At 48.1% G+C, this 13,752-nt stretch overlaps 1 protein-coding gene and 1 long non-coding RNA gene across 2 annotated transcripts in view; one reads left to right on the forward strand and one right to left on the reverse strand.

The window, feature by feature from the left end:
- The window catches only part of MYOZ2 (myozenin 2), a 151,197-nt gene that overhangs the window by 94,168 nt on the left and 43,277 nt on the right, over positions 1-13,752 (reverse strand). The window lies entirely within an intron of this gene.
- Positions 1-13,752, forward strand: part of LOC143788698 (uncharacterized) — a 57,370-nt gene that overhangs the window by 37,817 nt on the left and 5,801 nt on the right. The gene's annotated exons all lie outside the window — the stretch shown is intronic.

The following is a 13,752-nucleotide window of genomic DNA, read 5'->3' on the forward strand; positions in this document are numbered from 1 at the left end:
AACCCGATGTTTACCCTGGTTACCCGGGGACCTCGGCATCGTTGGTCGCTGGAGAGCGGTCTGTGTGACAGCTCTCCAGCGATCAAACAGCGACGCTGCAGCGATCGGCATCGTTGTCGCTATCGCTGCAGCGTCGCTTCGTGTGAAGGTACCTTTAGTGAAACATATGAAATAAAAGTTATAATACAAACAGAAATAAGATATTACTTAAAACAATTAACCAACCTTATTAAAAGTTGTAAAAACAACAGCCAATGGTAGAAAAGTAAAAATGAAACTGTATCGTTCTCTTCTTTCTCCCTCAGATCCTACACTTGTGCTGCAGTGGTCCTCCTGGTCTTGGTTTACAAGCATCAGTGCTCAAGAGTGGAGGCTATGAGGCTAGTAGAAAAACACATGACTGCGGACCGATTGACTGCAGTAGTTAGATGTCAGTCAAAGGTAAACATCTGAGGACCACTCGAACAACAACATTGGATCTGCAGGGAAAGAAGTTAAAAGGAACCTGACAGCTGATCCAAAGGCAGAATGTATCAGATACTGACTGTATGATTTCAGCCATGTATGTTTGACTCTGAAACAGAAGAAAAATATTTTAAAAGCTTGTCTGAACCATGCCGCATGGAAGAATAGTTGGAAAGGTGGTTTCCGACGGGAGTCTCTGCCACTGCTGCCAATGACTCACATGTCTCTCTCTATACAAGCATGCAGGGGGAAACCTGTCACTCAAGAGGAACAGCCTGGGAGATGCCACTAGGGATGAGCCTTTTTGGGTAGTGATTAGAGATGAGCTAATATATTCACCGCTCACCTCTCCAGCCACTTCGCTCCTCACTATCACCCGTCTGGACCTCATCGCATCTTCTGATTCCCGAGCCAAACACTGAAATCTCTGGTCCTGATGAAGTGGGAGAGTGTAAGGTCGCCCATGTATATCCATGATCTGGCCCAGCAAAACTTCCACACTCAGATTCCATCTTAACAAACGTATCTTTACTGTTATACATTTTCCTTAACACAGCGGAACACAATAATAGACAATACAGAAATATGCCTATTCACAGAGATAACGTGTAATAACAAACTATCCCTCACTGTCCCTATCCACACGTTACCAGTTCCTTTGCTCCAGGAGGTTATCTTCCCACGTCGCAGGCCTGTCTGTCACTGCAGGGGGACGCTCCAGCCGAAGAGGAAACAACAGGGATTAAACAAAACTCTGTCTTTCAGGTCCAGACTGTAGTCCTTGGGGTTCAGCCGGTAAGGGTGGAATGTTCGGCCTCTCAACAGAGGACCCGCTTACAGTTCATGGGCTGCAGGATCTGTGAAGATGTCACCGCTGAGTGCTCCGCAGTGTGGGAGCTGGGAACAATCTGGATTTCAGCTTCCGAGAGAGAGAGGTCATCCAGGCAATCTTCTATATCGCATCTACGGGAGGATGCCAGCACACACCGACCTCTCTCTGCACACACCAGTTTCCCGGGCTCTCTTGTTCCCTCCCCTTCCTGTTCACATGACACAACAGGGGGAAGTTTAGCCAATACAGTTTGTTTCTCTGTAATCACATTCGGCATAGGTATAACTTCTGGCCACACGGGGGCAGTGTCTGTCACAGATTCTATGTCAATGATAATAGAACAGTCACAGCCGGCCAGCTCACTACACGCCCCCCCACTCAAAGGTTGGCAGTCCCTGTCAACGACTGACTCCAGGGCGGCGATGGCTGTGGAGGTTGTAGGACCCGGCTGTGAAGAGGGCCACACATATTGGTCTCTGTAGGACTGTCCCGGGGGCACTCCTGCGGTGGTCCTCGCCGTCCGCCTAACGGGTGCTAGTCTCTCTCCCCGATCGGTCACCCCATGCTCTACCCCAGTCGGTAAGTCAGTCAGGCGAGCAGGGGTAGGGATGTCTTTCACCTCTACATCCCCGGTATTGGTGTTTCCCACAGTATTAGTGATATCCATCTCTCTAGGTATCACAGGAGGAGAGTCAGGCTGAGAACGACAGAGGCGCAACATGTTACGGTGCAGGGTGCGGAGGCTGCCGCTGTCTTCGCCTTGTACTTAGTAGACGGGGCCACCAGGGTACGGGTGTCCGATTATTCGATAGACTTTGGTCTCCCACTTGGGCCGGAGTTTTCCTTGCGGTTTCTTTATACGAACCAGGACTAGTTGACCCACATTCAGTAGGTCTTCTTGTACTGGAAGTGGATCAGCGTGGACCTGGTCCTGGATCTGCTGTTCCACCAGCCGGTAGACAGTCTCCATCCTTTGACGGTGTGCTAGTAGCCAGGAAGGATAGGTACCACAGGTGTCTTCGTCAGAGTTAGACAGGTGTAGCTCATGGATGCCTTTGCCTGGGCGGCCAAAAAGGAGGGTGTAAGGCGTGTATCCGGTGACAGAATGGACTTGATTGTTATAGGCCCACAGCAGTTCTGGGAGGAATCGAGGCCAGTCGGGTTTTTTTGTCTTCTGCTAAGGTTCGGATCAGTTGTAAGAGGGTCCGGTTGAAACGTTCACACGCGCCATTCCCTTGTGGATGGTATGGGGTGGTCCTGGAGTTCTTGATTCCATACATCTGCTGAAGTTCTTCAATGACTCGCACTTCGAAACACGCCCCCTGATCAGAGTGCAGCCACTCCGGATACCCGTAAACCCGAACGAAGTGTTGACACATGGCCTGTGCAGCCGATTCAGCAGTCTGATCTTTGGTAGCAACAGCGACGGCGAATTTCGTGAAGTGGTCCACCATCACCAGACAGTACTGGTAGCCACTATTCGCCGTTCCGATCAACAGATAGTCCACCATCAACAATTCGAGGGGCCTGGATGTGCTAATAGTCTGGACGGGTGCACGCTGCTCAGTAGACTTGTGGAGTTCACATGTACGACATTTTAGGCAGACGTTTTCAACCAGCTTACGGAGTCCTGGGCAAAAAATGAATTGCTGGGTCCACCGGAGGGTCTTGTCTACGCCGAAGTGGCCATTCCTTCTGTGGGCTTCAGCCACCATCTCATGGGCCAGCTGCACCGGGAGGGCAATCTGCAAACATTCTTCCAGCATATTGGATAAAAGGGCCCTGCGATACAAGACTCCATCCTTCACGATCAGCCGATCCCATTGGGCAAGTAAGGCAGAGGCCCTGGTTGATAGTCGGGCTCTTACTTCGGAGGGTGGTTTTTCTTGTGTCTTCACGTACTGCTTCAGTAAGACGTGTTCAGGGTCTCGATCTTGAAGCTTGGCCCATTCTTGTTGGGACAAGGGGGACCCCACTACGGCTTCGATCCCGCCTACAGCATACTGGCGGCTATCTTCTATTTGTTTAGCTAGCCGGGCAAAGTCGGGCAGTTCATCTTCCTCCAACTCTTCATCCCGGTCCCCCACTGGCGGGGATGATGTCACTCTGGAAAGGCTGTCAGCATTCTTATTCTCCGTCCCCGCTCTGTATTTAATTTTGTATTGGAATCTAGAGAGCCTTGCCATCCAGCGCTGTTCCATTGCCCCTAGTTTGGCATTTTCTAGGTGGGCGAGAGGATTGTTGTCTGTCACGACCAGCTCCTCCGCCCCTGTCAGGTAGCCAGCAAATTTCTCTGTCATGGCCCAGGTCAGGGCCAGGAGTTCCAGGCGGAAAGAGCTGTAGTTGACGGGGTTCTTTTCGGTGTCACGGAGGGATCTACTGGCATAGGCTATTACGCGTTCCTTGTTATCTTGGACTTGGGAGAGGACCGCCCCGAGACCTTGAAGGCTGGCGTCGGTGTATAACTGGAACGGCAAGGTGTAGTCAGCATAGGCCAGAACAGGGGGTGATGTCAGAGCAGCCTGGAGCGCCCGGAAGGATTTTTCTTGGTCGGGCCCCCAGCTGATGCGTCGTCCTCTGGGACTGTTCGCGGTCCCTCGGAGGGTCTCATGCAGTGGTTCCGCAAGCCGGGCAAAGTCCTTGACAAATTGGCGGTAATAGCCCGCTAGCCCCAGGAAAGCCTGGACTTCTTTGATGGTAGTTGGTTGTGGCCACTCTCAGACAGCTGCTATCTTCTCTGGAGAGGGTTGGACACCTTCGGCCGAGATCCGGTGTCCCAGGTAATCGATCTCCTGCTGGAATAGACGGCACTTGCTGGGCTTCAACTTCAAGCCATGTCTCTTCAAGCGCTGGAACACTTTGCCAAGCTTGTGAAGATGATCCTCAAAGGTGGCGGAGTATACCACGATGTCATCAAGGTATATCAGCGTGAATTCGAAGTTGAAATCTCCCAGACAGCGTTCCATCAGTCTCTGAAAGGTTCCTGGTGCGTTACTCAAGCCGAATGGCATCCGGTCAAACTCATACAGGCCCATGGGAAGGATGAAGGCGGTCTTTTCTCTGTCCTTCTCACTCATGGGGACCTGCCAATATCCACTGGCCAAGTCTAGAGACGAAAAATATTTGGCCTTTTTCAGGGCGGTCAGTGACTCTTCGATCCGGGGGAGTGGATAGGAGTCCCGGATCGTGCAAGCGTTCAGCCGACGGTAGTCTACGCAAAATCTCAGGGATCCATCTTTCTTTTTGACTATCACCACGGGTGCAGCCCATGGGCTCTGGCTCTCCCGCACCACTCCGGCGTGTGGCATAGATTCCAAGAGGCTTTTCACCTCCTGGTATTGTTGAGGTGGTATTTGTCGGTACCTCTCGCGAATAGGGCCAGTATCGCCCGTGGGGATCTCGTGTTGGATACTGGTGGTGTACCCGAAGTCGGTGTCATGCTTTGCAAAGGAGTCTTGGTGTTCTCGCAGTAGTTTCTCCACTTGAGACACTTCCTGTTTAGTGTACTGGGACGGGTCCAGTTGCACTTTTTCCAGTAGTTTTCGCCCAATGTCTTCATCATCTACTTGAGCATTTATGGCTGAGACAGTTACCGTCCAGCCATCTTCTGTAGACGGGGTGAATTGTAAGGGTCCCATGGGGTTCACTTCTGTGGGTAGAGTATATACTCTGGCAAGTTGCGTGCCAGCTTCAAGGGCTACACCTACGTCTGCGGTGTTGTTCAGCCTGACAGGGACTCTTCCATTCCTCACGATGGCTAGGGTGCGGGCGACTAGTGGGTTTAGCTTACTCCCACTTGGAGCCCTGAGCTCGATTAACACTTCAACTCCTTCAAGCTGTCGGTTGGTGTTAAGAGGCAGGGAAATGACTGTCTCTTTTTCAGCGGGCAAAGTAATCCGGGTACAGTGGGGCACTTTAATGGCTGCTAGGGGTAATTGTTCCTTTGCCATCTGTTGAAGTCCAACGGTCCGGATTACGCGCTGGAACGCCAGACGAGTCGGTTTATGTTTGGTAACTTTCTGCCAGTACTTGGGCCCTTTTCTTGTCAACAGCATAAGATCCAGGTCTTTCAAGATATTCATTCCGATTATTACTGGGGTCTCGGAGCCGAAGCCTTCCTTGACAATGACGATTCCTCGTTTCCCTAGGTCTTGTCCGCAGGTCTTCGTATCCATCCAGGCGACTCCGGTTACTGGAATGGGTAGGTTATTAGCCGCAATTATCTTAATGGTGGTATCTGGATCACAAGCAGTTCTTGGTTTGAGGTACTTTTCATAAAACTGTTCAGAGATCGTGGTCACTTGCGACCCAGTGTCCATCAATCCTTGCACTGCAACTCCCTCCAGAATAACTTCAAGTGTAGGACTACTCGAGGCAAGAGTACTCAGTTGCTGGCTCTGTTTTTCTACACCCCATTCTCTGCCCCCCCCTGCTGCTCGAACCTCAGCTGCAGGGGTGTCTAGTTTAACGGCGGCCATTGTGGTGAGACCTGGCGTGGCGGCTCTGCTCGTGGATGTAGCTGATATTCTGTTCGTCGTGGTAACTGATGGTTTGTTCGTTGAGGACAACGATTCGCCCTATGACGAGGGTCACCACATGACCAACACGGTCCCGCGGGACGGCTAGGTTGCATCCGCTGGTCTCTCTGTCGTTCTAGTGTTAACTGTGACACCTGTTGCTGTAAATCTGCTACCATCTGTTTCAGCTCCTCGGTGTCATTGTTGGGCTGTTTAATGTCTAATATGGATCTGCACGCAGCGCTTTGAGTCCCCACATCCATGACGGGTCCCCTAGAACGTTCTATAGCTTCCTGCTTGACTTCAGTGAAGGTGAGAGTCGGCGTCATCCGAATCAAGTCCTGTAGCGTACGGTTAAGATACTGGTCTCTCAGCCCTATAACGAATTGGTCTCTCAGTACCAAATCACGAGGAGCTATGTTAGCCAGTTGTTCCCCTTTTGCACAGACTTGTTCAAGGAGTACCTGAAGGGCATTTGCATATTGGGGAATGTCCTCCCATTCAAGCTGTGTCCGTCTAAAGAACAGGTATCGCAGTGTTCCCTGGTACGTAGTAGGCCCATAGGTCTTTTCCAGCACCCGCACCAAATCCTCCAACGCACGCTGCCCCCTGACCGTCTCCAGTCTGACTGTCGTCCATGCCTCCCCCTCTAGCGTCAGTACCGCCATTTCTGCCAAGGTCTTAGGGTCAATATTATACATTTCTCCCAGTATCCGCACTTGTTCCGCCCACTCTGGTACGGGGTAGTTTCGCCCGCCAAACTTCCTGACCTGGTTTACAATGGACACCGGCGGCGGTTTCTGACTGTACACTGGGCCTGGGTGGGAATCTTGCTGGGCACAGATCCTGCCGACTACGCCAGATGAAGTGGGAGAGGGTAAGGTCGCCCATGTATATCCATGATCTGGCCCAGCAAAACTTCCACACTCAGATTCCATCTTAACAAACGTATCTTTACTGTTATACATTTTCCTTAACACAGAGGAACACAATAATAGACAATACAGAAATATGCCTATTCACAGAGATAACGTGTAATAACAAACTATCCCTCACTGTCCCTATCCACACGTTACCAGTTCCTTTGCTCCAGGAGGTTATCTTCCCACGTCGCAGGCCTGTCTGTCACTGCAGGGGGACACTCCAGCCGAAGAGGAAACAACAGGGATTAAACAAAACTCTGTCTCTCAGGTCCAGACTGTAGTCCTTGGGGTTCAGCCGGTAAGGGTGGAATGTTCGGCCTCTCAACAGAGGACCCGCTTACAGTTCATGGGCTCCAGGATCTGTGAAGATGTCACCGCTGAGTGCTCCGCAGTGTGGGAGCTGGGAACAATCTGGATTTCAGCTTCCGAGAGAGAGAGGTCATCCAGGCAATCTTCTATATCGCATCTACGGGAGGACGCCAGCACACACCGACCTCTCTCTGCACACACCAGTTTCCCTGGCTCTCTTGTTCCCTCCCCTTCCTGTTCACATGACACAACAGGGGGAAGTTTAGCCAATACAGTTTGTTTCTCTGTAATCACATTCGGCATAGGTATAACTTCTGGCCACACGGGGGCAGTGTCTGTCACAGATTCTATGTCAATGATAATAGAACAGTCACAGCCGGCCAGCTCACTACACTATCACACTGAGTTGGAATATCTGGCTGTAATGAGTCCTGGGAGGGTTCTACAAATACATGCAGTGTCCCCGCACATGTTTTTTTTGTCATGACCTTTCACATGCTTGCATAGAATCCTCCAGAGCCTCATCAGAGTTGTGGATTTTAGTGCCCACAGCAGGGATCAGAAAATCTGTTGAGGGCTGGGTGGGTGACTGAGAAGCGGAGCAGCTGTAGAGGTGAGCAGTAAAGTATGTGTTAGGTTTTTACTATATTTTTTACACATTATGTTTATTATGCTCTGAGGTCTGGATAGTCCTCAGATCATAATAAGTGAAATAACATTCATGGAGAATAATTTCTTCAAAAGTCAAAATTTTGAATTTTCCTGATCTGCTCATCTCTAGAATTCCAGAATTGAACCAGAAGGGAACTGAAGGTAACTGGATACAGTCACTGTAAACAATGTTTCTGTTTGTTTTCACTCTCACCCCTATAATCTTTTACTTTCTATTAACCCCCCTAATCCCTACACCTAGTAAGGAACTGGTCATCTCTTCTTCAATCCTCCCCATCCATCTCACCTCTGAACTGTTCCTCAACATACAATACTCTGTCTCCAAACACAGACAGTCTCCTCATGCTCTCTCCTGCTCCCACCTGCTAACACTTTCTCTGCTCCTCCTCACTTCCGGAGATATTGCTCCAAATCCTGGTCCTCCTCACCACATTCCCACAGTCATTTCTACCTCCCATCCACGCTCTATCACAGCTTTCCGTAACCTCACTAACCTTATACCCATTCGCCCAGCCCCCGCTTTCCTAGTCCCACTAACAGGAGCACTATGGGACGGCCTCTCTGTCTGCAACAAACTTTCCTACATCTTTTCATTACTCATAAACTTTCCTTCCTCGCCTTCACCAAAACCTGGCTCACCCCCTCTGACATCTTCTGCTGCACTCTTGTATGGTGGATTCCACCTTTCCCACACCCCCGACCCCAGCAGCAAGAATGGTGGAGGAGTTGGTTTTCTTCTATCAGATAACTGCTCCTTGACCCCAATCCCACTGCCACCCTCTGTTACTCTTCCTTCCATTGAGGTGCACTCTGTGCGCATCTACTCCCCCTCCAACCTCCAACTGGCAGTCATTTACCACCCCCCAGGGCCAGCCACCACCTTGTTTGACCACTTCACCACCTGGCTACTTCATTTCCTTTCCGTGGACATCCCCACTATCATCATGGGGACTTCAACATCCCCATTGACACTTCCCTCTCAGCTGCCACTAAACTTCTATCTCTTATTTCCTCCTTTGGCCTCGTTCAATGGTCTTCTGCAGCCACTCACAAAGATGGCCACACATTGGACCTCATCTTCACCTGCCTCTGCTCCCTATCTAACCTCTCTAACTCACCTCTCCCTCTTTCTGACCACAACGTACTCACATTCTCTTCCCTCTCCACACCTTGTCCACAATCCCCACCCCACAAACTTGCACACCCTCACAGAAATCTTAAACACCTCAATCTACACTCACCGTCTGAATCACTTCTCCCTCTTACAGGCATAAGTTTCCTACACAATGTGGATGACGCTGACACTTTATATAACACTACAATAGATGTAGCTCTGGAATCGGTTGCCCCTCTCAAACATACAAAAGCTTGCACAAAATCAACAAACAGCCTTGTCATACCAGCCTGACCAAAGAACTGAGATGGGCTACCAGGGTTGCTGAGCGGAGATTGAAAAGATCCCACTCCAATGAGCATTTCATCGCATTCAAACAGTCCCTCACTACTTTCAAGGCCACACTCGCTGCAACAAAACAAACCTACTTCTCATCTCTCATATCCTCCCTGTCTCACAACCCTAAACAGTTATTCAACACTTTCAATTCTCTCCTCCGTCTCCCAGCACCCCCTCCCTCTCCACTCATCTCAGCCGAAGACTTTGCCTAATTTTTCAAGCAGCAGATTGATAACATCAGAGACAGTTTTGGTCGACAACCCCCAGTGCCCTTCCTCCTAACTGCCCAGCCCTCCTCCTCCAAAACCAACTTCTCCACCTTTACAAAAGATCGACTCTCCACTCTACTCTCAAGATCACATCACCACCTGTGCACTCAACCCGATCCCATCCCACTTCATCCTAAAACTCACCACAGTCTTCATTCCAACCCTAACCCATCTCTTCAACCTATCATTAACAGCTGGTGTTTTCCTCAAGCATTAAACATGCCTCAATCACACTTATCCTCAAAAAGCCCTCTCTTGACTCATCCTCTGCATCTAGCTATCACCCCATATCACTTCTCCCTATGCCTCAAAACTACTGGAACAACACGTCCATCTTGAACTGTCCTCCCACCTCTCTGCTTGCTCCCTCTTCGACCACTTCCAATCTGGCTTCCGGCCGCATAACTCCACTGAAACTGCCCTAACTAAAGCCACCAATGACCTATTAACTGCCAAACCAAGCAACACTACTCTGTCCTCCTCCTCCTAGACCTGTCCTCTGCCTTTGACACAGTGGACCATTCCCTACTATTGCAGACCCTCTCATCTTTTGGCATCACTGACTTGGCCTTATCTTGGATTTCATCATACCTAACACACTGGACATTCAGTGTCTCCCACTCGCACACCACCTCCTGACCTCACCCCTATCTGTCGGTGTCCCGCAAGGTTCAGTCCTAGGGCCTCTGCTCTTCTCCATCTATACCTTTGGCCTTGGACAGCTCATAGAGTCCCATAGTTTTCAGTATCATCTCTATGTTGACGACACACAGATCTACATCTCTGGACCAGATATCACTACCGTACTAACCAGAATCCCACAATGTCTGTCTGCTTTTTCATCATTCTTCTCTAGATTTCTAAAACTTAATATGGACAAAACAGAATTCATCATCTTTCCCCCATCTCACTTGATTCCCCCCAACAGACCTATCCATTAAAGTAAATGGCTGCCCACTCTCCCCAGTCCCACAAGCTCGCTGCCTCCGGTAATCCTTGACACTGATTTCTCTTTCCAACCATATATCCAAGCCCTTTCCACTTCCTGCTGACTTCAACTCAAAAATATTTTTCAGATCCGTACATTCCTAAATCAAGAATCTGCAAAAACCCTAATCCATGCCCTCATCATCTCCCGCCTTGATTACTGCAACCTCCTGCTCTGTGGCCTCCCCTCTTAACACTCTCGCACCCTTCCAATCCATCCTTCACTCTGCTGTCTGACTAATTCACCTGTCTCACCGCTATTCCCCAGCCTCTCCCCTCTGTCAATCCCTGCACTGGCTCCCCATTACCCAACGACTCCAGTTCAAAACCATGACATGCAAAGCCATCCACAACATGTCTCCCCTCCTCCATACATCTATGACCTCGTCTCCCAGTACTTACCTGCATGCAACCTCCGATCCTCACAAGATCTTCTTCTATACTTCCCTCTTATCTCTTCTTCCCACAATCGCATACAAGATTTCTCACGCACATCCCCCATACTCTGGAACTCTCTAACCCAACACATCAGACTCTCGCCTACCGTGGAAACCTTCAAAAAGAACCTGAAGACCTACCTCTTCCGACAAGCCTACAAACTGCAGTAACCACCGATAGACCAAACCGCTGCATGACCAGCTCTACACTCGCCTACTGTATTCTCACCCATCCCTTGTTGATTGTGAGCCCTTGCGGGCAGAGTCCTATCTCCTCATGTACCAGTCATGACTTGTATTGATTAAGATTATTGTACTTGTTTTTATTATGTATACCCCTCCTCACATGTAAAGCTCTATGGAATAAATGGCGCTATAATAATAATAAATAATAATAAATAATAATGACTGTACCACAGAACTTCAATATCTGGACATGACAGCACATAGCCATTACTGTATTTGCACTACATTCTTAGCATCATTATTTGGCAATTATTAGTGTTTCAGTGTAATTATGCGCCTGGTGCGATAGTTTGCCCATGCTAATATATTTACTCTACTGCATGGACACTGCTTTATGATTTGCGACCTCATTCTCAGGATTTTATATGGCACTAGTGTGCCAACATGCTTATTATAAACCCCTTGGAGATGCAGCAATTGTTCAGTCAACATAGCCATATGAGGCCTAGTTTTTGTGCAGGACAAGTTGTATCTTTGAGTGACAATATTCATTTATTCATTCATGCACTGAAAAACTGGAAAACTTTCCAAGTGGGGAAAAATAAAAAAACAACAACTGACATTTTGCCATTTTTTTTGTTGTTTTTATGATATTCACTTGACAGTAAAAAAGAACTTGGTAACTTTAACAGGCTAGTTTATTTATGGTGATATGTTTTATATATTTAAACAACTTTTAAAAGAAAACTTCCAAAAATGTTTTGTTTCCGGAGCTTGTATTGGAACAATTTTGGGGTCCATAGGACATTCTGATCTACTGCTCTGGCAAAAAAATTAAGAGACCATTGCAAAATGTTCAGTTTGTCTGATTTTTCTCTTTATAGGTATATTTTTGAGTAAAATGTAAATTGTTCTTTTATTCTATAAACTTCTGACAACATGTCTCCGAATTTCCAAGCAATAATTTTTTTTTCTGACAAAGAAAATTGGTCAAAATTAAAAAAAAATAACCCAGTGCTTTCAGACCTCATATAATGCAAAGAAAACAAGTTCCTAATCATTAAGAAACAACAATACTAATGTTTTAACTCAGGAAGAGTTCAGAAATCAATATTTTGTGGAATAACCATGATTTTTAATCACAGCTTTCATGCGTCTTGGCATGCTTTCCACCAGTCTTTCACACTGCTTCTAGCGCAAAAATTTAAGCAGTTCTTCTTTGATTGATGGCTTGTGACTACCCATCATCCTCTTGATTACATTCCAGAGGTTTTCAATGGGGTTCAGGTCTGGAGATTGGGCTGCCCATGACAGGGTTTTGATCTGGTGGTCTCTTAATTTTTGCCAGAGCTGTATTTTTATTGATTTTTTTGTGGGGAGGCAAAATGAACAAAAAACAGCAATTCTGCAGTTTCGATATTTTTTTCATTTAGCTGCTCAGCATAAGGGATAAATATTTTGATGCTATATTAGGTGATTTATATCAAATATGTTATTTTTTACATTTTGCTACTTATTTCCATAGATGACTTAATTCTATTTAAAGGACCTAAAGAGAACCTGTGAACACAATTTTGCCAGTTAAAGTAAAGACAAGGCCATAATGAGGTTGATATACATATTAATTTGATACCTTTTTTGAAGAAATTTGCTTTGTTGTTCTTCTTTAAAAGGAACCTGTCACCCCCAAAATCGAGGGTGAGCTAAGCCCACCGGCATCAGGGGCTTATCTACAGCATTCTGTAATGCTGTAGATAAGCCCCCGATGTATCCTAAAAGATGAGAAAAAGGTTAGATTATACTCATCTGGGCGGGCGGTCCGATCTGGTGGGCGTCACGGTCCGGTCTGGGGCCTCCCATCTTCATAGGATGACGTCCTCTTCTGGTCTTCACGCTGCAGCTCCGATGCAGGCGTACATTGTCTGCCCTGTTGAGGGCAGAGCAAAGTACTGCAGTGCGCAGGCGCTGGGAAGGTCAGAGAGGCCCGGCCATCCTATGAAGATGGGAGGCCCCGGACCGGACCGCGACACCCATCGGACCGGACCGGGACCGCCCCTGGGTGAGTATAATCTAACCTCTTTTTCTTATCTTTTAGGATACATCGGGGGCTTATCTACAGCATTCCAGAATGCTGTAGATAAGCCCCTGATGCTGGTGGGCTTAGCTCACCCTCGATTTTGGGGGTGACAGGTTCCCTTTAATCACCATTTGAAGTTTTCTGGTAATGAGATTTCCGTGCACAGGGGCCGGACTGTACATGAGATCTTTTCCTCCTTCCCTGACCCCTTCTCCTGCCTCCGGTGTTTGAATGACAGGTGTCTGCTTTTTCAGTGACCTGCCTACTGTTTGAAATTTTGCTCCAAAGGCTGGTGCACCGATTGATTTCTTGGCTGGTGCACCAATTGATTTCTTGGCTGGTGTTCAATAAAATGGCATGCGCAGAGTAAGATCTCAGCTAAACTACATATTTTAGAGATGACTGCGCACGCACCGCCCATGGCACCATTTTATTGTAGACCAGTCAGGAAATCAATATGCGCATGTGCCAAAACAGATGTGGCTTCCATTTGGATATCACTGTTACCAGAGGTTAAAATGTTGTCAGCGGAACTAGCTCTGACTGAAGCAGTTACTGTCGGGTGAGTGTTGTTTAACACATCCGGCACTCGTGAGCCCACTCCATACTAGCAGTGTCCACATCT

The sequence above is a fragment of the Ranitomeya variabilis genome, chromosome 1 (genome assembly GCF_051348905.1).
Source record: "Ranitomeya variabilis isolate aRanVar5 chromosome 1, aRanVar5.hap1, whole genome shotgun sequence".
NCBI classification, from domain to species: Eukaryota; Metazoa; Chordata; class Amphibia; order Anura; family Dendrobatidae; genus Ranitomeya; species Ranitomeya variabilis.